Raw genomic sequence first — 27967 nt, 5'->3', positions numbered from 1 at the left:
TGGTAAGCAGGCTGTACTATTTCAGAGAAAGGTTGTGAACAATCTTTTCTTCTTTCTCTTTATCCCCCTTTTCTCTGCTGTCCTCTTCAACTCACTATATCTTTCTATCTCCATACCATATATCACCTCTTATCTCATTTATACCACACTTCCCCCCCTCCCCTCCCCGTTTTTCCCCATCTCTCTCTCTGTTCCCTATTCTAAGGGCTGGGGAGAAGGAGAATGGAGGCATCTGTCCTCTGACTACCACTTGATCCTGCTGTGGTGTTCACCCTGTCCTGTGGGTGAGAGTGAATTGTGAGTGCACCCTGTCACAGCTGAAAGGACTGGTGAGGCAGTCTGGCTGCTGGCAGCCTCCCCTTCCCCACTTTCCACACACCATGTTTTGTGCTCTACACTAAGATGCACAGAGATGGTAGTGGAGGGAGGTAGTGTTCTTAACCTTCTGAAACTCAGTTTTCAGGCTGAAAGATTCCAAATTTGTTCTCTACTTGAAGATGTTGTTTTGGTGTAGTTTGGTTTCTTTCTTTCTTTCTTTCTTTCTTTCTTTCTTTCTTTCTTTCTTTCTTTCTTTCTTTCTTTCTTTCTTTCTTTCTTTCTTTCTTTCTTTCGGGAGTGGGGAAAGGGTTCAGCTGTTTACAGTGTGAAGTGAGTGGGAATAAATATAATACTTTTCCCATTTATATAATAATAATTATAAATCCTCTTGTGACCTATTTTTAAATAGCTTTACAGCTGAAACAGCTGGGGGATGGACAAGTAAGATTTGGCAGGGAACTAGCTCTCATTTTGTAATAATACAAAGAGGAGACTGGTTTTTATTTTACTGAGTTTTAAGCTACTGAGTGTGCGCAGTAGACTTGAATGATGAGCATGTGAACTGTACAGCTAAAACAGAATTTGCTGAGCATGATTGTGGAGCTCAGTTAACTGCATAGTGGAAATCTGGTCAGAGATATTGCTGTCTATTAGGAGGGACACCTGGGGCTGAGGAGAAGTCTCTTTCAGACTTTTTAAAGTACACCAGGACTAAGGCAAGGGCTTTAAAAGAAAAATACATTTTTATTTTACTGTTGGAGAAACAGCATGTTTTCATGTAATGAAAGACTGCATCATACTGCATGTCAGCTCTGGCCCTACCCTGCAAGCTGGGTAGACTTCAGTGGAATTTCTGACAAGGTACTTGGATGTGTGTAGCACAGAGCAATTTATGGGATCAAACTATAAGGGAGCAGAGTTAAGAATGGATATTCAGGCTTAATTTCTTGACTTCTGAATATTTAATTGTGCAACTTTAACATTCTATCACTATGATTTATTGCTATGGTATAATAATCCACATTGCTCTAAAAAAATCTTGAACTATCCCCAAGGATGGCACCAAATTATTATTTTAAAAGTGATACAACATCCTATAGGTTCAAAACAAACAAAAACTTCTTCTGAGGCCACTGCTCTGGCCCCATGCACCCTGTGAGTCCTGGAATAGTGTCGACAAGGCTGAGGAAATGGAGCACCCCAGGGGGATAGTCATTTCAGAACAGATTTTGCTTCACAGGTGAACCCTAAAATAGGGTTACCATATTTGAACTTTCAAGAAAGAGGATACTCCACAGGGGGTAGCCCCGCTCCATAGCCACTCCCTCCCCCTTCCCAACTAACCCCCCCTGCTCCTTATCCCCTGATTGCCCCCTCCAGGATCCCTGCCCCTAACTGCCCCCTGGGACCCCACCCCCATCTAAGCCTCCCTTCTCCTTGTCCTCAACTGCCCCTCCTGAGACCCCCCCCACCCTAACTACCCTCACCCTAACTACCCCCCTAGGATCCCTACCCCCTACCTGTCCCCTGACTGCCCCGCCCCTCTTCACACCCCCACCCCCTGACAGGCCTCCCCAGAACCCCTGCCCCATCCAACCCCCCCGTCCCCTGACTGCACCCCGGGATCCCCGCCTCTTCTTCAACTCCCCGGCCCCCTTACTGTGCTGCTTAGAGCAGCCTGTCGGGGTCCCTCACAGAGCGCGCAGCCCCCACGGGCGCTGCCGGCGCAGCGCACTGAGGCTGCAGGGGATGGGGGAGCTGGGGTGGGGCTCTGGCTGCTGGAGGCCCCGATGCGAGCAGCTAAATCTGGCCTGGCTGCCCTGTGCCCTGCGTTGGGAGGGAAAAATCCCGGACATTTTTTTATTTTTACAAATTCCTCCCGGATGGCTATTTAAACCCCCCCAAAGCCGGACATATGGTAACCCTATCCTAAAACTTTGAAATCTTCAGAGGAGAATTGTCCCACTGGCCACATGGAAGAGAGAAAATGTATAAGTAATGCCAGTCCTCAGACTTGCAGAGGAAAAGCTGCTGATTCTGTCACGGAGACTGTGAGGCCCCACTGCTATGCTAACCTGAGTTTGGAGCCAAAGGCCCTGTTGTTTTGCTGAAAGTTTTCTCTCCCGAATACATCCCCATTGCAATTTTCTCCATGGTGCCCTTGAGCTCACTCTGCCTGCATCACCCCCTGGATCCCACCAGCTGCATTTCTTGGGGTGAGCTGCTACCAGATCTCTGAAAGGCAGAGTCCACTACATAGGCTTCATGGACAAAGACACAACAATCAAACATGGAATCTTTAGCACAACTAATAGGGGCTTGTGGCTTTTGCTACTGAAATTCCTAAATTCAAAACTCAGTAAGTTTATGGAGGAGATGGTATGATGGGATAATGTGATTTTGGTAATTAATTGATCTTTAAATATTCAGGGTAAATAGGCCTAATCCCCTGAGATGGGATATTAAATGGGTGGGATCTGAGTTACCCAGAAAAGAATTTTCTGTAGTATCTGGCTGGTGAATCTTGCCCATATGCTCAGGGTTTAGCTGATTGCCATATTTGGGGTCGGGAAGGAATTTTCCTCCAGGGCAGATTGGAAGAGGCCCTGGAGGTTTTTCGCCTTCCTCTGTAGCATGGGGCACGGGTCACTTGATGGAGGATTCTCTGCTCCTTGAAGTCTTTAAACCATGATTTGAGGACTTCAATAGCTCAGACATAGGTGAGGTTTTTCGTAGGAGTGGGTGAGTGAGATTCTGTGGCCTGCGTTGTGCAGGAAGTCAGACTAGATGATCAGAATGGTCCCTTCTGACCTTAGTATCTATGAATCTATATCAGAGTATTTTAAATATGATTTTGATGCATACTCTTATTAAATGGATGGATTAGAAACATACTATTTATTTTACTGAGGAAGAGCGGTGATCAGTCTAGTCTAATATTCTCCATATGACAGTGGCCTATTCCAGTTACTTCAGAGGAAGGTTCAAGAAACCCTGTAGTAGGGAGTTATGGAATAAACTAGCCACAAGGAGCTCCAGTAGCTAGAGGTTGGCTTAGCTCTGGAGCATGAGAATATATATCACTTCCAAACCTTTTTTAAAAATCCTTAATCCTTTTAATTCTAAATATTATTGATAGTCGTATAAAATTTCTTTTCTGAATCCTGCAAAGTTCTTGGCCTTGGTGATACCTTGTGGCAATGAGTTCCACAGATTAATTATGTGTCGTATGAAAAAAACATTTCTGTTCATCATTTCTAAAATTGTCACTTTTCAATTTCACTGACTATTCCCTTTTTCTTTTACTACCTTAAATTAACATAATGCAAATAGTGTTTTTTCCCCTTTTCCCATGTCATATTCAGGTAATACTGGCCAAGATAAAGGCAATTCCAGGAGTAAAGTTCTATGTGTATCCAAAGACAAGGTAGGGAATAAACAGATACTTTATAAGCTTCCCCATAGAGTCTGCAAATGACTTGCACCATGACCTGCAGGGATCTTGTGCAGGGGTACAAGGTTATAGAAACTAAACTTTTTCATTGGGGTAGATCGGTTATATCAATTTGGCAGCTGCCTTGTCTGATTAGGAACTTGTTTTTCATTATTTGGGAAACAAGTTTCTCTTCATCCTTCCTTGGTCACACTGGAAGTAGAAGTGACCCTGAACAGGAGATGTTCTGGCTCTTGGTCTTGAGGTTGTCTATATGGAAATATGGCATTGATTTTTTTCCCTCTTAGGATCGGATTGGAGTGTTGTGCTTCCTCCCTTTCTGCTATCAGTAGAAATGAAGGTTTAAGATTTGTGCTTGCCCACATTTTTAGTACTATTTTGCATCCATGCCATACCGCCAGGTACTTTTTAAAAAGATTCAGTTGAGCTGTTTTTAATTACTTAATATCTACCCTGGAGCAGGTAAATGTAGTAAATATGCCTCTTAGGAATCTGAGTTGGGATTTTTAAAATAATGTATATTTTATTATATAAAATAATGCACAATATATCATGACATTCTGTGCTTACATATTATCGGTATAAATACTTTTGCCATGCACAAATATTTTTATTATTCTTGTTCCATCCAGCATGTGTGTAGGGACATGTACACTTCCTTAAGTTTCTCTTTACACTACATCCTGTACATTTAAAAAAAACCCCTTAATTCTTGGTATGAATTTATTTGCCACTTCAGATTCCACAGAAGAAGTCATTATAGTTTCACTTTGTATGCTGAGCCCAAGCAGATAGAGAAGGGTGGGCTGACTGGAGGCAGTGACCGCTTTTGCAAGACAAGTTGGCACTTGCAAAACAGATGTCCAAGACTGAAATGAAACTTTCCACTTAGAGCACAGTGTGTCATTTTTCCTTTCTCCATTTTTTCCCCCTTGGCCTCTGAAATATATTGTACAGAATCCATTGCTGGCTTAGCTGTTGGCAGTGGAGCAGCTGTGGAAACCTAATGCAGCTGTTCTTTTGGAAGCCATTTTCCTGTGAACTAAGGGTGAATGTGAAGAATTTGTACCTTGTTGCATTAATGTTTTGAAAATAGAAAAGATGAAAGCTGTGTGTGTGAAACAGGTCAGTTTTTCTATTTCCCCCCATCCCGGCCAGATTTGAAATGTAAAATGCATGCTACATTTCTGGCAAGATCCAGTTCAGCCCAAAACTTGTATTTTTCTCTCCTGTGTGGATCTTTCTGCGTCTAATAAAATATTCTCTGATCAAATATCTGAACAAGCAAAAAAATCTCCATTTGTTTCTTATATCTGGCTCTCTACATATCACCACCACTCTCCTGAAACTGTTCCTGTCTAAATGCTTGGAAGAAAAATCATATTAATTTAATTAATGGTGCCAGGAGACTATGGCAAAGACAGTAAAAAGCTAGTAATAGCCTGGTGCTGCTATCCTGGCAATGTTGCTAACTGTTTGTGATATTGAAACCAATGTGAAATTATCTGGTTAGGTAACGGAAGACAAACAAACAAACAAAAGCAACAACAAACATTTTCGATGGGCATACTTACCTGTCATGTTGGGGAAAAGTTTTATATTGATCAATCATATATGAATTGATTCACCACTGTTATTTTTAAGTATAAGTTAGTGAGTAGATTTTTAATCATTTCTCAATAAACATGTATGTTTTAAACTATGTAAAAATATATGAGAGTGGCGAGAAATGGACTGATTTATTTTCAGAACTTTGATGCGGCTTGCTTGTGCTGGAAGATTAATCCCTTCTTCATGGTGGTGTTTGCATTTAGGCTTGCTGGAAAGCAGGAACTGGTCTACATACTACCAGAGGCAAAAGTACCTCTCCTATCCTTCCCAGGAGTTTGAGGTTGTTTCTCTTTAAGAGTAGTTAGTTGATTCATGTCCAGTACTATCTGTGTTGTGTAGATGACCCCTGCTGCCTCCTTGTTTCCTTTAAAGGAGAAGACAGGAGTTCTCAAGAATGGTTTTGAATTGGAAGCAACTTTATGGACTTGCTTTTTTGTTATGCAAATTAACTACTTTAATTACTTGTCTACTATGTTTATGAACTGTCTTTTCCTTATATGAACCACTTTAATTATCTGTGTTAGTTCTTGTACTTGCAAAAGATTTACAATGAATGATGTCTACTGATACCTCCAGTTCATAGTTTTCATTTTATATGCGGTAGCACTCCATCAGGGAATATACAGGAAGTGGAGATCATGCTGTGGACTTGTTTTAGGCAATGTATACATGCCTTTCTTATGCTTGCAATTAGATATGGTGGGCAAGAGATGGTACAGCATGTATTAGAGATGGTACAGCTTGTTCTTTTTAGTATAATATTCTGTTCTCTCAGTTTCTCAGATTTATTAATCTATTACACATAACTGACTAACAATGAGAAAAAAACAAATGATTAACAGCATATAAGTAAAATGCAGACTCAAAAGAAGAGACAAAATTATTCAACGTGTTATACATTTCAGTTTGTTTTAATGACCTTTTCTGTTTCGAGCAACATAAACCCACCTCTCCATCCAAAATGCTTGTTAAAATCTTTTGTGGATTGCTCAGAAAAATGTTTCAACTTCACAAGTCAAGCACAGATTCAGGTTCTGAATAAAATTTTCCATCAAAAGAATAAACATTTTTCCTCACTTTTGATTTTTTCTTCCTCTTTAACTTTTTGCAAGTTCTCACTGCCAGCTTTTCTGCTGACTATGGACCAAAACAAATTAAAGCATTTTGTTTTCAAAACTACCTTAAGGAAAAAATGGTCTCATGTCACCTCTCTTATTTTGGTTTCTGATTTCTCTGCATCCTATGAGATTTAGTGTTGAATAAAATTACTGTTCTATTTAGTACAATTGATAGTTTGGGTATTGAGATTTTATTTTATATTTTATCCAAACTTGATAGACTCTTATGAAAAGTGATCTGGAAAATGAGTATTAATAAAGTAACAAACTGATATAGTATATGTTTTATTGTTCTAATGAAGCCCTAGCCCGCTGTCCCTAGAATTATCAGTTGAATATGCATCAAAAATCAATAAAAGTAAGAATTGTTTAATGTTTTTAGCCTTTGTTCTAAAAGAGGGGCACAAGAGTGATCTAGCGTAAACAATGAATTATTTCTTATTTTCAAACATCGTGATCAGGGTTGAGGTTGAGAGCATTAGATCTTGAGGGTAATGATGAACGCCAAACTTGGAACATGAATGAATAAATAAAGGACTTAATGTTTTGTGCCTGTGAGTACTTTAACCTTTATAGCACAATATTCTTGAGAAATCTGAAGGTCTTAATCATTACATCTTTTAAAGTACTCTTTAACTGATGTCTTAAAATAGATTTCAAAACACAAATCATATAAAATTAACAGACACTTAGAAAAGCATGTGCTGTTCTAACCCCTTTTTATTGCTTTTGTTTTCTAGGTCTTCAGGGATTTTACACTGTGTAGCTGGCAAAACAAGTCCCCATTTAAATACTAAGCTTACTACCCAAATGGTAAGTAGTAGTATTGTATTGGTATTGCTTAATTAGTATGAAGTTGGTTACTTGGATGGAGGTAAGGGAATTCTAGTCTTTTACTTGGGCTTTTGAAAATATTTTTATTAAAGTCCTTATGCAGAGTTAACCCAGTACTGTATATATGCAGTTAGAAGTTTTGTAAACATACTAAACAAATTGACCAACTGCTTACCATTTGGGGCCTAATCCTCAAAGGTGTTGAGCACCTTCAGCTCCCATTGCTGTCTCAAGAATGGTCCCTTATATATTCAGAATTGAAATTTAAATGATTTAAAATTCAAATATGATTATTTTCTAGCTGCTTTCAGCATGTCTCAGTACTATTTTAGCACATATATTATACATGACATTGATATTACCTAATATATGGTTTATGCTGAAGGGCAAAGTTCAAAAGCCTTCACTTTCATATAGTATTTATATGTGTAAGTACCTTACTTCTGTTACATTTACTGTTTTTTCTCCTACCATTCATATCTTATTCTCTGGCAAAGCTGCTTGTGGTCCTTGCTGCTGCTTTAGTTTTTACATTCTATATAAGAAGATGTTATCTAGTTTGTTTTAAATTCTGGCAGTCGCAATAATATAGGGTCAGATTCCCTAATTCACACTGAATAGTATCTTACTCCACAGGGAGAGACCCATTAACTACAGTGAGACTATGTTGTAATGTAGTATTTATAGTGAGCTGGGATAGCAGAATGTATAGCCCATAGTGAGAGAGTAGTTGTCTCTTTCCTTTAAAAGTTACCATTCCAGACACAAAAATATTGATCGAGGAACTTCTTGAATAAAGAAAATTATATTGCTGACCTGATGCTCCAGATGTAATGCATGGGCTACCATGTATTATTTATCCACTGATTTTTAGGCTATATGAGGAATGTTAGAAATACGGCAAACCTGTCTGAGACACTGAAAGTGAATAACAGCAATATAAGAAATAGCACTAATACATTTTTGCCTGCTTCATCCCAAATAAGCAATATTTGTCTCTGAAATCTTTGCTATGAGGACAATCTTCCATTTTGCAAAAGGATTATTTGTAATTGGTCCTGCTTTGTATGGACATTGCTTACATTTATTTAAAACAGTTTTTCTAAGGGATTCCTAGAAATAATATTTGAAGCAAGCCTTTCTGTTTTGGAGTCCAGAAACCACATAGATCACCAGTAAATGTTTGAGGGCTATACAAAACAACACGGGCTGGTTACATCTATTTTCTCTGCAGGAAAAAGACCCCTCTCCTTTCTCCTTGTGCACATGAATGAAAGGGCTTTTTGCTATGTTGTTTTTTTAGGGGTATCTAGAGAAGGTATATTAGCAAATATATGAAAGAAATGAACATAACCACTCAGCAGTGAAATACACCTGTTTTTAACAATGAGAATTGTATCAATGAAATAGGGTAAAGTCCCATTATTTTTTTAAAAATTAGTACTTAATTATGTATAATGTGGTTGACTAAACATTTTAAGATTGATATACAATCTTTATTTATCACTGGATAATATCAAATGTGTTACTTTTATATTGGTTATTATGTTCATTCATTTGTAACATGCAATACTGAAATATACGATGGGGTATGTAGGAAATACCTCTTGTTAATAAAAATATCCTAGATTGATATGTGAAAAACAAAACAGCAGTTTTGTATTTCCACTAAAGTTTTTGTGTAGCTTGGAAAGAACTGACAATTTTCTCTGACTTTTGAGACACTTCACTAGAGCTCACTTAAGAGATATTAACGAGAAGCAGTCACATTGGATTGACACAGTTTGTTAGAGTACGACATTGGGTTTTGTAGTCTCTTTTCATATTGAAGATTTGCCTCAAGAGGTCATCAAGTCCAGCCCCCTGCATTGAGGCAGGATCAAGTAAATCTAGACTATCCCTGACAGGTGTTTGTCCAATCTGCTCTTGAAATCCTCCAGTTATGGAGATCCACAACCTCCTTTGGAAGCCTATTCCAGAGTTTAACTACCCTTATAGTTAGACAGTTTTTCCTAGTATCTAACCTAATCTTTCTTGCTGCAGATTAAGCCCAGACTACTTCCCCTACCTTAAGTGGACCTGGAGAACAGTTGATCATCAACAGTTGATCATTCTCTTTATAACAGTCCTTAACACATTTGATGATTGTTATCAGGTCCCCTGCTTCCCTCAGTCTTCTTTTCTCAAGATTAAACATGTCCAGTTTTTTTAACCTTTCCTCATAGGTCAGGTTCTCTAAACCTTTCATCTTGTCTGGTTGCTATTCTGTGGATTCTCTCCATTTTGTCTACATCTTTTCAAAAGTGTGGCACCCAGAATTGGATACGGTACTCCAACTGGGGCCTCACCCATGCCATGTAGAGCAGGACAGTTACATACCGTGTCTTATACACAACACACCCCAGAATGATCTTACCTTGTTTAGCAACTGCATCAAATTGTTGACTCTCATTCAGTTTGTAAAAAGAAAAGGAGGAAAGCTTATGCTCAAATAAATTTGTTAGTCTCTAAGGTGCCACAAGTCCTCCTTTTCTTTTTGCGGATACAGACTAACACAGCTGCTACTCTGAAACCATTCAATTTGTAATCCACCATAACCCCTAACATCTTTTTCAGCAGTACTACCACTTATTCTCCAACTTGTAGTTGTGCATTTGATTTTTTTCTTTCCTAAATTTAGTCTTTCACTTCTCTTTATTTAATTATTTAATATCATTTTGGTGATCTGAGATCAAGTCTCCAATTTGTCAAAGTTGTTTTGAATTCTGATCTTGTCTTCCACAATGCTTGCCAGCCCTCCTGGCTTGATGTCGTCTGCAAATTTTGTAAGCATACTCTTCACTCCGTTATCCGAGTTATTGGTGAAAATATTGAATACTGAGACTGGGACTGGCAAGGTGAGGAGAAACGTACTGGAACTAAGTGCTGGGGTGGGGGAGAAAAGGGCTTGGACAGGTTCAGGAGATGGGGCAAAAGGGGTCAAGGATCAAAGGAATGGGCAGAAGACTCTCTGCCCACTAGAGAACACTCGCATTCAGAGTCTGGAGTGCAACTCAAGATTCCTGAGTCTCGCCATTCATGTGCTGTCTGCAAATATCTGTGAAATCCACTGGAAAAGTGTGCCTCTCTTCCAACTTTAGTGTTGGTCCACATAGAGGATGACAACCTACTATTGCTATCCGTTACTATATTAGCACAAGTGAAGTTGGCTCTAAAAGTTCCAACCCTGCTGATGACCCATGTGGGTGTCAATATCCTCCACATAAAAGAATTTCCTTTTTTTTTTTTTAGTTTGCTTTTTTTAAAAAAACCCTAGGAAATTACATACAAAAAACTATGTTAAAGCAAGGTCAAAAGTTAGGAAATGCTAGCATTAAGGTTGCCTGTACAGTTAATCTTTAATTAACCACATATAATTTTTCCAGTTGCAATGATGGCATATGAAATATTCCCCTCAGAGGCAGAATTCGGGTGCAGCAAGCAAAGGGGGATTTTTTTATTTGTCATGCTAGACACACACTCATCCTGCAGTTCTCTAGCTTGGCTGAAAGAGGAAAACAGCTTGCGTTCCCCAGAGTTACCGCAAAGGATTTGTCCAAATCTTGGCCCAAATCAAGAAGTGGTTTGCCAGCTACACCACTGTATCAGAAAAGAGCCAGGATAATATAGGTAGCTGGACCACAGAGATATTATATTTGCCTGTGGCATCGTTTGAGTCCCAGAAATTGCTCCTGTTTTTTGATAATGGCCCCTAAATATATTTACTTGACCCAAGAAACCATATTTTTCGCAAAGAGATTTTTCTGAAGTTGTAATACTATGGTTTAGCCCATTTTATAGTATGGGTTAAAACTGCATAGCAAGAGATCCAGTTATACTACAATCCCCATGACAAGCAACACCTATAATCTCACAAACATTCAAACAGCAAAACCAAAAAATCCCAACCAAACAAGTAAAAACCGGCCCAACAACAAAATTCCCCACAACACAACCGTCTTTCAGTCTTGAAAGCTTACTTCCCATTAAAGTTGTAACTGATTATTTTCAGATTATGCTACTATGGACAAGGAATCAGATTTGTTCTGAGAAGTGGAAACTATTGGTTGCATCACATTTAAGTGCTGAGTGATACCAAATTTTATCCATTGGAATAAATATGGTACTACTGCAGATGACTGAACTTTGGCTAACTAAAACTCATTAATGTCTCTAGGAGCAAACTCTGCTCTCCCCTGTTCTCCCCGTTTCCCTAGCACAGAGAGCAGTGGAGAGGCACTGGCCAAATTACTAAAGGCTCTGGAGACGGTGCGTTCTGGGTGTCCTAAGTCTGGAATGCTGCTGGGCTGACTGATCTGATTTTACTAAAGTGCGGTTCTTTCGAAAGGTTGTGATGGCCCTAAAGCCTTCAGAAAGTCAGGGTTGTTCTATGTAGCTTTTTCATTCAAAATTCAAATAGTGTAGTTCTGGTAACTATTCATCCATGTCCCCAGCATGCCCCTATGGTGAGGGTACGGGCGCTGAATGAGATGGTGCAGAGCGGGGATCACTAAGGCTTTGATCCTGCAAACTGATCCACACTTGTGGGCCCTTCAGTGGAGGTGTGCCCAAGTCCAAAGGTCTGCCCCTGTTGTAGGATCAAGGCCTTGGTGAAGAAAAGAAGTGAAATTTGTTTGATAAATTATTCACTATGAATGATTCATTCACATCTGGTACCATGTATACTTGCAGTACTAAATGGAAAGGGGTCATTTTAGCATATTGGTAATTAAAAAACCCAAACAATGAATAAAACCCCCAAACTAACAACATTGAAATATTATTAAATGGCTGCAAATAATACACGTTTAAAATATTTTCTGAGAGTAAAATTGTTACCTTTATTTTGAGCACTCTAGGGAGTTTTGTACTTACACATGAAGTCTCTGACTGCCCAGTTTTGCATTTGGAGCCTGTCACAAGGTGAAATGTCCCTTTCCAGGGGATGGGGCTCAGCTGCACATTGTGCCAAGCTCAGCACATCTTTCCAGGTGAATGGAATAAGTCCCAGGGTCACATGGTGGAAGATTGTGACCCAGAGCCAGTACTACTGGCATGTAAAGAGCAGCCCAAGTTCAGGGAGGAGGCTAGAGATGACAAGGGAATAGAGAGAGTTTCCTTATTTTCCAGGCAGACAACCTGGGAGTGCTGCATTGCAAGAGGCAGGTTAGGACGGATGGAAGCAATTCGGGGGGAGCAAAGCCTCAGAAGGTGGAAGTAGAGGACTCAGTGAGTGAGGCTTACAGGGAGTAAATAGGCTCCTATAGGAGACTTCAGGGCAGAGGAAAAAGACATGGTTTATGTGTGGAACTTATGTGAAACTGTTTATTTGGGAGAAATAAAACTGGAGTCCTGAAGAAAAGGGAATGAAATCCTCTGTCTCCTTATAGTTCTCTGGTGTGCTGACTAGTGCATTGGACCACTGGCTTACAAATCACTTAGTCAGTTGAAAAACATATAAACTCCACAGGGCAGAGCTTCTCTTCTGATATGTTTGTTCAGCAATTAGCACAATGCCAAGAAGCAGGAAGTGTTCTCCTTGTTACAGCAAGATTGTGGAATGAATTGTGCCAAAAAAATGTGTGGTCTATATATACTTGTTTCAAATATTAGAATTAAAATAGTGTATTAATAGAGCTAAAGCCATTTAAAATAAACATTTTTTCTATACTCAAGTCTTTTTAGGTCCCTTGCTAGCCAAACAAAAATAGGGAAGTCTGGTGGGATGCAAGAAGTAGTAATGAAAGATACAGTTTTGTATATATTAGAACATTTTAAAGTATTTTAAAACAAAAAATGTGTGAAGCCCACCTATTTATCTGGAATTCTGTGTCAGGATAATCCATCAATGTTTGGTACGTACTTCAGCAGAATCTGTGAGGGTTGTGGAACTGCTATGTAATTTATGACTTAGTGAGGTAAAATTACTGTATAACCACGGTGGGGTATTAGAAATAGCTTATGTTTGTGGTATTGGAGTGGTTATTGCACACACATAATGCTTGAATTCAGGGGGACTAAGCTGGAAGGCAACACAATGGCTTTGATAATAACATCCAGGATCCAGACCAAAGTGACGCAGGTATTTTGCCAGGCTTGGACCTACGCATCAAAGGGGCAGTAAACAGTTAAAAAGTATTTCTCAGGAGAAGGAGTATGAGGGACAGGGGGTCAATTGTTAGCAGCTCTCCAGGGAAACAAGATGATAGAGGGTGAGGCTCTGCGGGGAGAGGCTAAAGAAATTGGGACTGGGACAGCTTCCAGGGACTGGCAAGCCTTGGGGAAAGAGCATGTAGACTGGTTTATTGTTTTAAAATCTGTTCTCTCTTAAATGCTTTTTGTTCAAATAACACTCTGCTTTGAGATGGCTGTGCAGTCACTATTACCACTGTTATTGCTCCCAGAGGGAAGAGAACTACAAGGTCTTCTGAGCCTAAGTCAGATGTGCTGAAGTAATCATGGTTAGCATGTAGGGACTGCAGCCCAAATCCTGGTCTGAGAGTGAGAGAGTTACATGATTCCACCTGGAGCAAGGTGACTGATCAAGGCCTGACACCTGAATGTGGGGGGAAAAGGAAGGGCACTTTGGGTGACCAGATGTCCTGATTTTATAGGGAGAGTCCCATTAACCAGGACTTTATCTTATATAGGTGCCTCTTATCCCCCACTGCCTGTCCTGATTTTTCACACTTGCTATCTGATCAGCCTTGGGGCACTCAAAGACCACAAGAGATCAGAGGTGCAGTTATCCTAATGACATCCCTGAGTTATAAATGCCCTCACATAGTTCCCATTTAATATACATAAAACAATTTTCAGTGCTCCTGCAGGCATTTGTTTATGCAACTGAAAGTGGGGGGAGAGGAGTGAGGCTTTCTGGGGGTACAGAGCTGTGAAGCTTCTGTCCTTGCATTTACAACTTTCTTAGCTTTACAATAGTGCCTTTCCTTCTCTTGGTGTCCATAATCTTGTTTTCCAGTAGTGTCTGTGGGCCTCTGGCTTTTTCTGCGTCCTGCTGTTGCTTATCTACCTCCCGCTTTTGCTTCTCTGCTATCATCTCTTTTTCCTTGGTGCTTTCCTTTGCTTCCCGCTCTTTGGCTCTCTTGGCCAAAACCTAAACCTGTACCACCCTAGGCCACAGGCGCTTTCAGTGGACTAATCTGTTACTTATCATATTCCATGAGTAGAGATTTCATTCCTTCCATTGTTTTCCCTGTAGTATTCGAGCCACAGTCTGTACAGAGTTTTTCTCACTGTGATCTGGTGTGCTCAGCAACCTTTGTTTCCTTTCTTCTATTTCCCCTACCCAAAATAAACAAATGAGAAATAACAAACTGTAACCTTTTTCGTTACCAGTTTCTGACTTTCTCATATTTGAATCTCTTAGAATCTATGTTAGCTGGTAGATAAATGCTGGGAGTGTGGCCCTGGGCTAACCAGTCAATGGGGTGTAGATCCTGCTGACTACACCTCTGTGATGCTTTCTGGGGGAAATAGGCTCATGAGAGTTCTGTCTTTGCATTTCCAACTTTTTAATCTCTTGCTGCCTTTTCTTCTCTCAGTCTTTGTGCTTTCGGTTTTCCAGCTCCCGTAGTCTCTGGTGAGCCACCCACTTTGTCTCCAGGGGAGGGGAGTGAGGAGTTCCCTTACTTGAGACAGCCCTCAGTGCAAGCAAAAGCCAAATGGAGTTTGTTGCAGAGTAGAGTGCAGAAACCTCCCTAGAGAGCAGGTGGAGGTCATCCTCAGGAATGCCCCAGAGAAAGAGAACAGGGGGAGGGTCTTTGTAGAAGAGGGAAGAATTTACAGGGAAGCCCCATCTGGGAAATATAGAAGTCTCGGGGAGCCCTATAAACAGTTAATTGTGCCCACAAAGTATCGTGTGGAGTTAATGATATTAGCTCACAATTATCCTTTTGCTGGTCACTTGGGAACAGACAGGACATATGAAAGACAAAAGAAAAATTTCTATTGACCCAATTTTCAAAATGAGGTAAAGGAATACTGCAAGACTTGTGAATTATGTCACAAGTGGAAAAAAATCCTGTGGAGCTCTGCAAGTCTCCTTTGCATCCTTTATCCATGATCAAAGAAGCATTTTTTAGGGTTGCCCAGGCCAACCCAGAGAGTAAAAGCTTTATATTATTGGATTTTGCCACCAGGTATCCAGAAGCAGTTGCTCAGCCAAATGTAGAAGCTGAAACAATTGCTGAGGCACTGCTCTCTATATTCAGCAGCAGGATTTTCCCAAAGTGAGCTTAACATATTGGAGGTCAAATTTCAAGTCCCAGCTATTTGGTGAGTTGCGGAGGATGTATGGATAGAGCAACTGAAATCTGCCCCAAACCACCCAGAGACAAACAATTTAGTTGAGAGGTTCATTGGGATCCTAAAATCTATGCTGAAAATTATGTAAACAAGAGGGCATGTGGCTCAGATGTAATGTTACCCTATTGGTTGTTTGCTTACTGGAAGGTACCCCAAGAGTCTGCGAGGTTCACTGCATTTAATCTGTATGGGAGAAAGGTCGGAGGTCTCCTGCATATCATTGGAGACTCCTGGGAGGGTGACACTAAAGCAGAGGGGGAACTGATGGCTGAATATGTGCAAAAAATTAGGGAGGTTTTAAAGTCTATGGTGGGACTGATGCAGCAAAACCTCACAAAAAGCCAGGCTGCTCAGAAATAAATAATACCTGTTGTTGGTCATTTCATGTGGGGGATTTGGTACTGGTGTTACTCCATGTAGACCTCATGGGAGGGGCCTTTTGAGGTGGTAGAAAGGGTTAATAATGTTACCTACAGTGTACAAAGGTTGTGCAGCAGGATTGAACCTCAAACTGTGCATCTGGTGCATATAAACAGGTTAAAAGTGTATCACAGGCACCATTGTAAACATGATATGCTGTATAGAGGAGGACTCTAAGACAGCCCTTCTTACTGATTTGATGACGGAAAGCCATAGTGAAACTCCACTAGAGAGCATTGACCTATATAAAGGGTTAACCTGGACTAAAAAGACAGAGATTATGACTGTGTTGCAAAGTCACCAACAGGTATTTTTCAGCAGGATAGAACTGACTCGTGGAATGGCCCATAAAACCACAGCCTGCACCCAGCAGAGCATACCAGACTACAGGCAAAATGCAGGAGCAAGTCATAGACTATTAAGGTTGGAAGGGACCTCAGGAGATCATCTAGTCCAACCCCCTGCTCAAAACAGGACCAATCCCCAATTTTTGCCCTCGATCCATCAAGGATTGAACTCACAACCCTGGGTTTAGCAGGCCAATGCTCAAATCACTGAGCTATCCCTCCCCTAGTTTGTAAGGAGATAGCAAGCATGATGGAAATGGCAGTAATTACAGTGTCTGATAATCTCTGGGCTTCTCCACTTGTTACGATCTCCCAAAAGGATGGGGTTATAAGGTTTGATGCTGATTATAGAAAGCCTAATGCTGTCACTGTTCCTGCTGCAGACCCTATTCCCAGAATTACTACTACTTTTTCTTCTCATTTTTATATTTATATTAAATATCAATATTGTAGATGCACCCAGTGTCAAAACTGGGGCCTACTTTGTAGGTTCTGTACAAACATATACAGAGACTCAATCCCTGTTCTGTTAAACTTGCAATCTAAGGGAGCAAGTGACACAGCAAGGTTGTGGGAAGAGAGATACCAGTCAGTATATGTTTCAGAGTAGCAGCAGTGTTAGTCTGTATTCGCAAAAAGAAAAGGAGTACTTGTGGCACCTTAGAGACTAACAAATTTATTAGAGCATAAGCTTTCGTGAGCTACAGCTCACTTCATCGGATGCATTTGGTGGAAAAAACAGAGGAGAGATTTATATACACACACATAGAGAACATGAAACAATGGGTTTATCATACACACTGTAAGGAGAGTGATCACTTAAGATAAGCCATCACCAGCAGCGGGGGGGGGGGGGGGGGGGGGAAGAGGAGGAAAACCTTTCATGGTGACAAGCAAGGTAGGCTAATTCCAGCAGTTAACAAGAATATCAGAGGAACAGTGGGGGGTGGGGTGGGGGGGAGAAATACCATGGGGAAATAGTTTTACTTTGTATAATGACAGGTTTCAGAGTAGCAGCCGTGTTAGTCTGTATTCGCAAAAAGAAAAGGAGTACTTGTGGCACCTTAGAGACTAACAAATTATTAGAGCATAAGCTTTCGTGAGCTACAGCTCACTTCATCGGATAGCTCACGAAAGCTTATGCTCTAATAAATTTGTTAGTCTCTAAGGTGCCACAAGTACTCCTTTTCTTTTTGTGTAATGACTCATCCATTCCCAGTCTCTATTCAAGCCTAAGTTAATTGTATCCAGTTTGCAAATTAATTCCAATTCAGCAATCTCTCCTTGGAGTCTGTTTTTGAAGCTTTTTTTGTTGAAGGATAGCCACTCTTAGGTCTGTAATCGAGTGACCAGAGAGATTGAAGTGTTCTCCAACTGGTTTTTGAATGTTATAATTCTTGATGTCTGATTTGTGTCCATTCATTCTTTTACATAGAGACTGTCCAGTTTGGCCAATGTACATGGCAGAGGGGCATTGCTGGCACATGATGGCATACATCACATTGGTAGATGCGCAGGTGAAGGAGCCTCTGATAGTGTGGCTGATGTGATTAGGCCCTATGATGGTATCCCCTGAATAGATATGTGGACAGAGTTGGCAATGGGCTTTGTTGCAAGGATAGGTTCCTGGGTTAGTGGTTCTGTTGTGTGGTGTGTGGTTGCTGGTGAGTATTTGCTTCAGATTGGGGGGCAGTATATTTTAGTCAGTATATGCAATTTGTTCGATATTTAATACAAGAAATACTAATAAAGTGTCAGCTGTCTTCATCTGCCAATCTAGTTGTAATTAACTGACTGATTTCTTATAGGCATTGTTGCACAGATTTTCAAGGAGAGATCTGGAGGACGAGGAGGTTATGGCCTCTTTTGACACATACTAGTTTACGGGAGTTACCTAGTAGGTATCTGTATAGAGTAGTTTAAATCCCGTATGTGAAAGGTGTCCTATGCTTGAGAGTATCTTGAGGGGGGCCCAGGAGTTGTTTTCTAACTTTACTACACTCTTAGTGATCTGGATGAGAGGCCTACTTTTGTTTCTACATTATTTTTCATCCTTCAATCAACCCACTCTCTTCACTGTTGAATCACAGCTTGCTGGTATTGTAATTACTCTGTATGTCTCCTCTGTCTAGTATTCCATCTCCACTTCCTCTTCCCTTTTGGGGTCTCCTGTATCGTGCATGATTTTGGGCTGTGGTGACAGTAGTGACAAAAAAAACTGCCCCCCCGCACAGTTCTTTGCACTGCAGAAGGGAGCTTTACGTAGAGCTTCTCCCAGCTTCTACTATCATGGCTAATCATAAGGAGTGACCTTGGACAATCAGGAATCCAAAACCATTACCATGTGAACAGTCACCAAATTATGCAGTTTAAAATGCAAAAAAAGTGGTATTCTTTTCCCCCAAAGATGTCAAAAAAATCTCTAAATTAAAAAAAAATAATTCTGTTTTAGGACATGTTTTTTTGGAAATCAAGGATTTTTTCAGGAAAAAAATTGTGATGAATATTTAACTCTGCTCTACTTTGAAGACCGACTACCATGTTCATGATAAGTAACAGACTTATCAGGCAATATTTGTTTTATCATTTTCTTTCTTTGTTTTGGTGTCAGTCTCAGACCTTAGGCTGAAATGTAACCCAGAGCTCATTTAAAAGATTTATTTTCACCCTTCCAGGGTGTAGGTATATGCTAAAAAAACTTATCCCCATGGTATCTAAACTTATCCCCATGGTATCCAACCCCACAATATCTTTATTGCTACATAAACAAAACAGTGCAGTTAAAACAAAAGTAGGTCTCAAGGTAGTTTTTCTTAAGCGTCAGAAATTTTAGATTTTTATGCCAAATTAATTTGTATAATCAACATGGTCCTTGTCAGCCCTATGCTGATGCTGAAGTCAGGTAACTTTTACTTATTCATTATCCCCTCCAATGCTCTTAAGTGAGTATGGTTTCACTGTATTTATCGAGAGGATCAGTTGAGATAATCTGGATTAATCCCATTACACTCTTTGATTGGGTTTATTTATTGCTTCCTTTGTTGTCAAATGTGTATAAACTGTTCGAAAACCATTATCCTGACTGGCTATTGTCATTACCTTTTATTATGGAATTTCCCTACCAAAAAGTTTCAATCTATTATGCTACACAGGTGCTCACAAACACATGAGAGAGAGAGGGAGAGAGTCAAAAAGTGAAGTCTTGATTCTTATTCTTTTGGTACTCTAAAAATATGCCATTTTAGGCACCAATCCTGCAAACAGTTATGCACAAGCTTACCTTCAGTAACATCACTTTATATCAGTGTTAAAATTAGGTTTAACCTTAAATATTTCCAAGATTGAGGTTTTAGAGATTTTTAACTTGAGACTTCTAACCATCAATGAATTTAAAAATCTCTAAACAGTAACAGCTGTAACAGATGAACGTAAAATGGGGATATGTATAAAACATTAAAATAGGGGATATGTACTTTAAGTTCAAAACTATTAACACAATTTATGGGATAATAACTAATACTTATTATAGGAAGAATGCTTTGTTAAGCAAACCTGAGAACAACTTCAAGCTCCAGGTACTGTAATTTTAAATTCAATTGTTATCAGACTTTTGATGTGTTGGTAGGAAGATGAGTTACGTAATTCTTCTGAAGTGAAAGTGGACCTGATCTACTTAGACTAGGTCAATTCAGGTGTATAATCCAGAGTCTGACAATATTTGTAAAGTGAACAAACCATGATATTACTCTCTTTTTTGCATGATGGCTTTTCCACACTTTTGTCTAAAAAGCGGGTAAAATATCTGGCTAAAACATTTTTGTTTTAATGGTTATTTTTTCAAGAAATATGCTAATTTTTTTATATAGCTGATCTGTACAAACTCTGTGATTCCTGGGGGGACTTAGATTAATTTAGCACTAACTGCCCTTTTGTGCTTACAGTGTTTGTCTTAAATTTTTACAGTATAGAAGTTCTTTATTTTGTTTTTTGTTGACATTTTTATTCATGGAATAAAGATCCTGGTGTTCCATCAGGAGAAAAAGTAAATTGCACATTTAAAAGTTGATCCAACTTTGAAAAAGGATCATTGTAAGCCATGTAGTTTCTTTTGTTGGGGTTTAAAGCAAAAACTGATTTTTGTGCTTTCTGAATATTTACCAAACAGGAAAACTCAGCTGCTGGAATCCATATTGAGGACTTGTATCATGGCCATAATGTAAGCACAACTCTTTTGTTGTATATTTGGACAGTGGGAATGATATGGCCCCTAATATGTATAAATGTGCTAGTGGATTATGTACACTGCATTTCTACTTACCTGAGTTTTTAATATTATGCTTTAATTTTACTGTAATAATTTTCGACGTTGAGAGTTACTGTTTCTGTCCATGTTCCTAAACTAAATATCATATAAAATGTTGCAAGGAGTCTTAGTCACACACATAAGAGTGCAGTTAAGGAGTGAATCTGATGTACTCTTACTCTGTTAGAGCCTTATTTATAAACTAGTATAAAATAGATATCAGTGAGAGGATTTGTAATTGTTTGACCCAGACCTGAAATGGGCCTGCATTAAAATCTCGTATTACTGTTTCTGACACCTCTTCCTGCAGAAAACTTGCCTGATTGTGTCCTTGATTGAGAGAGCAGTATTATGATCATTAGCAATTCCATGAAAGTGTCATGTGTACAAGGATTAAGAATTTTGGAAATTTTGCACTTTGTGTATATTCTCTGTGTTATCTGTACCAAAACCTACCTACGTTGATTTTGTTACCTAGATTTCTTTTCCTCTTATTTTTAAAATCTGTGGTGCAGGGAATTGTTCTAGTGAACTCTAACTCCTGCAAATAACAGTTACTCATGTAAGCAATTTCCACTCAAGGTAATGAGATTGCTCACTGGGCTAAGGGTCTGCAGGATAAGGCCCTGTGTTTATAAAACATGAAACAGTTGTTAAAAAATAAATAAGCCTTTCAGTGTTCACTTGTGTGTGAAGAACTTTATACTGGTGAATTTCAATGAAAACAAAGATGAAAAATTGTATTTTTTAAAGGATTAACCAAAAATAGGTAAGTAAATAAATATTTTTTCATAGAAGAGTGATTCCTATCAATCTGTGCTTCACAGTAAAAAATCTTCTCCCACTTTTTTCTCTTCCTGATCTAACATTTAAGCTAATTTTTAACATCTAGTATTATAGAAGATGCTGAAATGTTACAGGTTTCAGAGTAGCAGCCGTGTTAGTCTGTATTCACAAAAAGAAAAGGAGTACTTGTGGCACCTTAGAGACTAACAAATTTATTAGAGCATAAGCTTTCGTGAGCTACAGCTCACTTCATCAGTGTTTCTGGGAATTAAGATTATTTTGCTCTTTAAAAGTAAAACTTTTTCAGTTTTGTAACTTTTGTAATATATCACATATTTGGTCTTATGCTCTGTGAAAATTCTTCTCCCTCTACCCCACCTCCAAAATGATACACAATTGTAAAGTGTGGTTTAATTCCGTTTTTTTTCCCATGGCCATGATTCTGCAATCCATTTCCCTCTCCTCTTCCTGGTATCCTTGTAGCAATTTCCAGTCTGTGGGAGATAACTTCCTCCCCATTACTAACCAGCAGGGGGGCCCATGTTTCCTTGTTTTGGAGCTGCAGGACATTTGTTCTACCCTGTTTACAGCCAGCGGGTGCTGTTTTTTCTACCTTACTGCTTGCCTTTTTCATCAGCACACGAGGGGGCTACAAAATCGGAAATGATCTTAATTAAATGTTTTCTATACAGAAACAACTAGGCCTTTTTATGTGAAATGCAGGCAGCAGACCTTATCACAAAAGACAATGACAAATATTTATCAAGGAACAAAAGATGTCCACGGTTGCTTACAACTGGTTTAATTTTTCTCTCTCTCCTGGTGAAGATGTTTAACAAAGTAAGATGTTTATCAGGACTTCTTGTTGAGATTCTTTATTTCCCTGTAAGATCTACAAATGAAACTATTTTTTCTTCCTATGAAGTGCACAATGAAATATATGAAATGCAAACACCTGTGTGTGTTGCCTTTGTATTTGAAGATCTTTTTCATTTCACATAATAGTTCTTTTTTTCTTCTTTGTGTTATGAAAGAAATGATCATTGTGGCTATCTTGCTTTTATGTTACTTCTGACTCTGTTAAAGGAATGCCACATAGTTAAATAAAAATATTCCTTTGTCATGGAATGGTATGTGCCCTCAAGTGAATAAGTTATTAGATTTTACTGATTTTGCCTAACTGGTGACTACTTATTTTTCTAAATGCTGTGATTGATATTGCAAATCTGATCAAGCTATTTTTGTATGCTGTAAATAGAAGAGATGGAATAGGGATTTATATAATCTCAAAAGTTTTTTTTTAATGTCTGGTTGTTCCTCTTCTCTTATTTTATTTTATTTTTTGGAGAATCTTGATCTTTTAAATGTACTTTAGCAAAGATTACGCTGTTATTTTAACACACCTCTCCTTAATATAAATTGATGTTTAATTTACACTTGGATATGACAAATCCTTATTTCTATGAAATTCTGTTCCAAATAAGTAGGTCGTTGGCTACTCTTAAAATTTTGTGCAAAAGCAAGATACAAACTCTTATAACGAAGAAAAGTAATTTTACAAAGTATCACATCATTAATGGAGAATAAAATTGTGATTACATTTATTAAAATACCAAGCGTTTAGCACAGTAATATGTATAATATAGATAATGTTATTGTACAGTTTTCTGGGTTTGATATTACTGTAGAGCAGTGATTAAGCTCCTATATTCGGATTCATATTTGTTTTTGTGAGTTGAGAAACACTGTAAATTATTTTTCCATGGAAAGTTTTAGAACATACGTAAAATTTTTATTACAATGCAGCAGAATAAACGTACTCTAACACAACAGAAATGTTGTTTCCAGTTTCAGCTATTTGCTGTTTTAATGTATTTTGCAATTACTGAGGGCCTGATTCTGCAAATTTTGACTCCCACAAGAAGTCATGCTCATGTGAGTAGTCCCACTAAAGTAAATGGGACTCATTTACATGACAAAGGATTTGTGGGATCAAAACTTGTGTTTATTTCATATCCATTGTTGTATTTTAACTTAGTGATGGCAAACAGAACTTTGAAATACCATATGGATAGGAGCTTTTTTTTTCACAATATTATCATTTTTCTTTGAAATTTTCAGCTTCACAGTGAGTTCAACAAAACTATTTTTGGCAAAACTATATATTGGTATATGAAAAATATTTGATTGAATTTCTAAATTATTTATCTTTGTACAGTATTTAAGGAACTATAGCTTTATAAAAATGATCTATTTTGATTAAAAATACCCATGCAATAGAATTTTTTAGCCAAAATTAAATCAACGTGATACTTCTAAAACTGAAGCTATTATGTGATTTCTTCTTGGGGGAGATCTGTTGTGATAATGGATATAGAGTTTCCACTGTGTTCCTGCTGAATACATAATACAGATGTTTTGCTAGAAATACATAATATCTTTCCTTTTCTCTCTTTTTCACATTCAGACACCCTCTCCTCTCCCTCCCCCCCCCAAAGAATTTTGGAAGCCTCTTGTTATACATAAAAAAGCCTAATATTTCCTCTTATTTATGTCTCTTTCATCAGTCACTTTCTCTTTATTCTCACTTGTATAAAAATGGTTATGATAGACTGCAGTATGTCAACCCTTTGTGTATTTCCGGTAACATTATTTTAGACTATAGTTCTGGAAATAAGTAAACAGGGATATATACATAATGCTGTATTGGTTAACCTATGTCATCTTCTGTTCTAATTGAATGCTTATCCAGGCTATCTTGGTTTAAACCATAATCTTCTGCTGAGGCCCTCTGACAGGAAACAGCAATGGGACCAGTGAGAGAGAGGTTTATTGTTCAGAGAGAGCACATTTTAATAAAATGCTGGAATATACATTTGGATTGCTGTTGCCTCATGAGACACATTTTTGTTTTTAATACAAACTTAACTAATTAGACTGGTTAGAAAGCATATATCACTGTGTTGTTTTCCCAAAAAAACATTTGTGTAACTTGAAGGTTATACATTTTATAACTTGCACCTAACAGAACCTATAATAAATTGATAATACTACAAGAAGCAAAATAAAAAAAATTACTGCTGAATATGGGGCCCAAGTTGATAAGAAAAGCTCATTCTTAAGATAACTTATCCCTAAACATAGGCACTGTGCTTTCCTGTTTGCTTGTATCAGATAACATACACATTATTTCTTGTACCTATAAAGATGTCCGTAATATATTAGATAATATGTTCAAGTACTCAAAACAAATGAAAAATATGCTTCTGTTGAAATGAGCTCACTCCAGAGCTAGAAAGTAATTTGAGTTCAGTGTTAATGTACTATTGCTTGCAATGGCAGTGCTGGCCATTTGATATGCTATCTGTTTTCCATCAGCCTGTTTATATTTTTTTACATGAGCAAATTATTTAGAATCAATTTAATACAATAGAGAACAATAATTAAAATGCCAGTATTTTTGTTTCATATTTACACCATACCTCTTATGGATAGGCTGGATTGTAGCTACCTTAACAATATTGTATATGCTTGAAATTGTTTAAAGTGCTCCAGCCTTTTCTGCTCGTGCTTTTCAACTGAAAAGTACAAACTATGGGCCTGATTCTACAGACACTAACACACACGCTAACTTTTCTCATGAAGTAGCATGATTGAGATTGAGAGATCAGTTACTAACTGTTTTCTTGATAGTTCTCTTAAGGACTGACTATTCCTTAAGTATCTGATTGAAAACATTGATTGGGCTAATTCAACATTTCCTTCACATTTTCACAATATTGCCTTAGACCTGAGTATGATTCTTTTCCTGCTGGTCTTTTCAAAACCTAGAAGACTCTTAAGTCCCTCTTTCCCTATAGACACATCCCAGCTCACTCCTCCTGCCTTCTTTATTTCCTTTATGTACTGAGAGCAGGGCTGGTAATGAACCCAGACAGCATTCTAAAACCGCCAAGAGACTTGCTTGTATTACAGAAACAATTCAATCAACTTTTGTTTTAAATTTTTTAAAAGAGTACTGTCTCTGAAAATACCTTAAACCAACTTCTGTTTTTAATTTTTGTAGGACATTTTGCTGAATATGTTTTATATAAATGTACAGAGCCAGCAAGCACTAACTGAAGTAATACTATGGTTCAGAGCAGTATTTTCTTTCTGTTATAAGCTGTTGCTATAAAATTTCCATTTGCCCTTTCATTTTGCATGTTAAAAAAGCCACTAAATATAAATATTTGAAAATATTTTATGTAGTGCAAAATTTAGTAGCTATTTCTTGTCTTGTAATTATGGGCCCATTTACTGTTCTTTTGTAATCAATGGGAAATTTGCAGTTGACTTAAAATAAACCACCCTATATTTGAGTCAGTTTTGAAACGTTTTGATTGGCCTTCCTGTCAAATTAAATAGGTCTTTTTAAATACAGGTATTAACTTTGCTCATGCCTTCTGTGATTTCTATCCTTCAGTACTTAGAGAACTTTCGTATGAGAATTTAATATGGGTGAAACCAAAATGGTTCACTGGAAAGGTAATAGGATTTTATAGAAATTACTCTAAAAACTTTTGAAGTTTAACAGAGAATATTCTCCTTTCTATAGGGTTTTTGAACCATTTTATAGAAAGGGTAATATTTTCTATTCATCTATATAGTATGGTTCAAAAATCATACAGAATATTTGTATTTTTCTGTTAAATTCTATAGTGTTTTGCATGGGGAAAATTATGCAAATTATTGTCGTCTTATCTTAATTACTGAATAGCGGGGCTACCTATAGTTTGCTGTTGGATTATCGATAGTGATTAAAGTGAAGATAAAATTTAGACAAGGTACCAAAACCTACCTTGTGACCACCTTCTGAAGGCTTCAGCAGAAATTAAAGAACTATACAATTATTTTTCCCATTCTGAAAGAAAAACTGTAGACAAAGATATTTTCAAGTGTGTTCAAATGCTGCTGTTTCTGGTTGATTTGAAAGCACTGTAATTAAGTAAAGATTTATTTTGAATGAAACTAATCTAAGTATAATTATAAAATAAGGAGTAGATGGGACAAAAGATTAGATTGTTTCAGATGTTATAAAATATTGAATCATAGAGGGTTTTTTTTAATTTATGCAATTCTTGTGTCAACGCTAAACATGAGGATGTGATTAATGGAGTACTTAGAAGGTTAAGGTGAGGTTTCAAGATGGATTCCAAAGCAATAAAATGTGTAACGGGAAACTTCATATTGCCTGGTGTTAATGTTCAGGGCCAGATCATAACTACTTGAAGAATAACAGAGTGTGAAGTCATTAGCTGTCTGGCTTTATATTGACAAGTCTGGAACAGCATCTGGGGGAATATAATGAATTGTGCATGGATTGTTAAGAGTTTACAAATGAAAAAAGGTATTTTATATTATTATTCATTATTTGTATCATGGTGGCAGAAATGTGCCAGGTGCTGTACAAACAAAGGTATTACAAATGTCCTTAATCCTGCAAAACAGCTTAATGCATACATAACTCTACTCATATGACTAATCTGATACTAGCAGGTGAAATATAGACTTATGTTATTGCAGGCTTAAATCCATAAAAAAGTATATTGTTTGATTCCTATTGCATTATCATATATACTGACGAAAGTATACCATATACTGATAAAATTTGTAAAATATAAAAAGAATGTCTACTAACAGCTACATTATGTGTCTGGTTGTATTTTTTTTTAAAAGTACCACCCCAGATAAAATAAAATGGAGTGATAAAAAATAAAGCATCCTTGTATTGTCAATATGCAACTTCTATGTTGTATTTCGGGTTACACTTTTCATGGTTGTCTCTCTGAAAATACCATATTAATATAGAGACCTGGTTCCTACTGGAAACCAAACTAAAGCTGTTAGCAGGTAAAATTTTTTGAAGGCTACATCCAGCTAGTATACAACGGTGCAAAGCACAGTAGTTCTTGTTTTTTCCTCCTCTCTCTGACTATAGTACTTTGTAATTTGGGTGCTGTGGTGATGGGGCATTATAAATACCTAGGCAGACGGACATTTTACCAGTATTGTACTACATTTACGTTTTTATCCAGTCGTGTTTGTTTTAATTTATGTATCTAGAGAGTGGCAGCAGTTAACCAGGTCAGCTGTGTTTGTGATGGGCTCTAAAGGTATCTGGCCTTTCCTTTACTACTTGAAAAATAGGTGCCATTCCTGTCCGAAAGTACAATATAAAATGGGTAGTGAAATACTTGTACCAAGTATGCTATTGTTAATGCTGGCTTTGGTCAGAGTAAAACCAAATGGAAAAGGTCAGACTTTATTTAAAAAAAAAAAGTTATGGTGGTCATTATTTTATTTGCATATACAGCTAACATAACTATATGCATGCAGAATACATCAATTAAAATACTGAAAAGTAAGTCTT

At 37.9% G+C, this 27967-nt stretch overlaps 1 long non-coding RNA gene across 4 annotated transcripts in view; it reads left to right on the top strand.

Moving 5' to 3' along the window:
• Window positions 1-27967, top strand: part of LOC119844466 — a 323486-nt gene that overhangs the window by 23223 nt on the left and 272296 nt on the right. For all 4 annotated transcript variants that reach the window (XR_006279406.1, XR_006279402.1, XR_006279403.1 and 1 more), the window contains exons 2-3: window positions 7242-7314; window positions 20632-20682. This is a non-coding gene — a long non-coding RNA (uncharacterized LOC119844466). The remainder of the gene's footprint in view (window positions 1-7241; window positions 7315-20631; window positions 20683-27967) is intronic.

This window comes from Dermochelys coriacea, chromosome 1 (genome assembly GCF_009764565.3).
Source record: "Dermochelys coriacea isolate rDerCor1 chromosome 1, rDerCor1.pri.v4, whole genome shotgun sequence".
Taxonomy (NCBI): Eukaryota; Metazoa; Chordata; order Testudines; family Dermochelyidae; genus Dermochelys; species Dermochelys coriacea.
The sequence above is the reverse complement of the archived record's forward strand: the minus strand, read 5'-3'. Positions and strand labels throughout refer to the sequence as shown.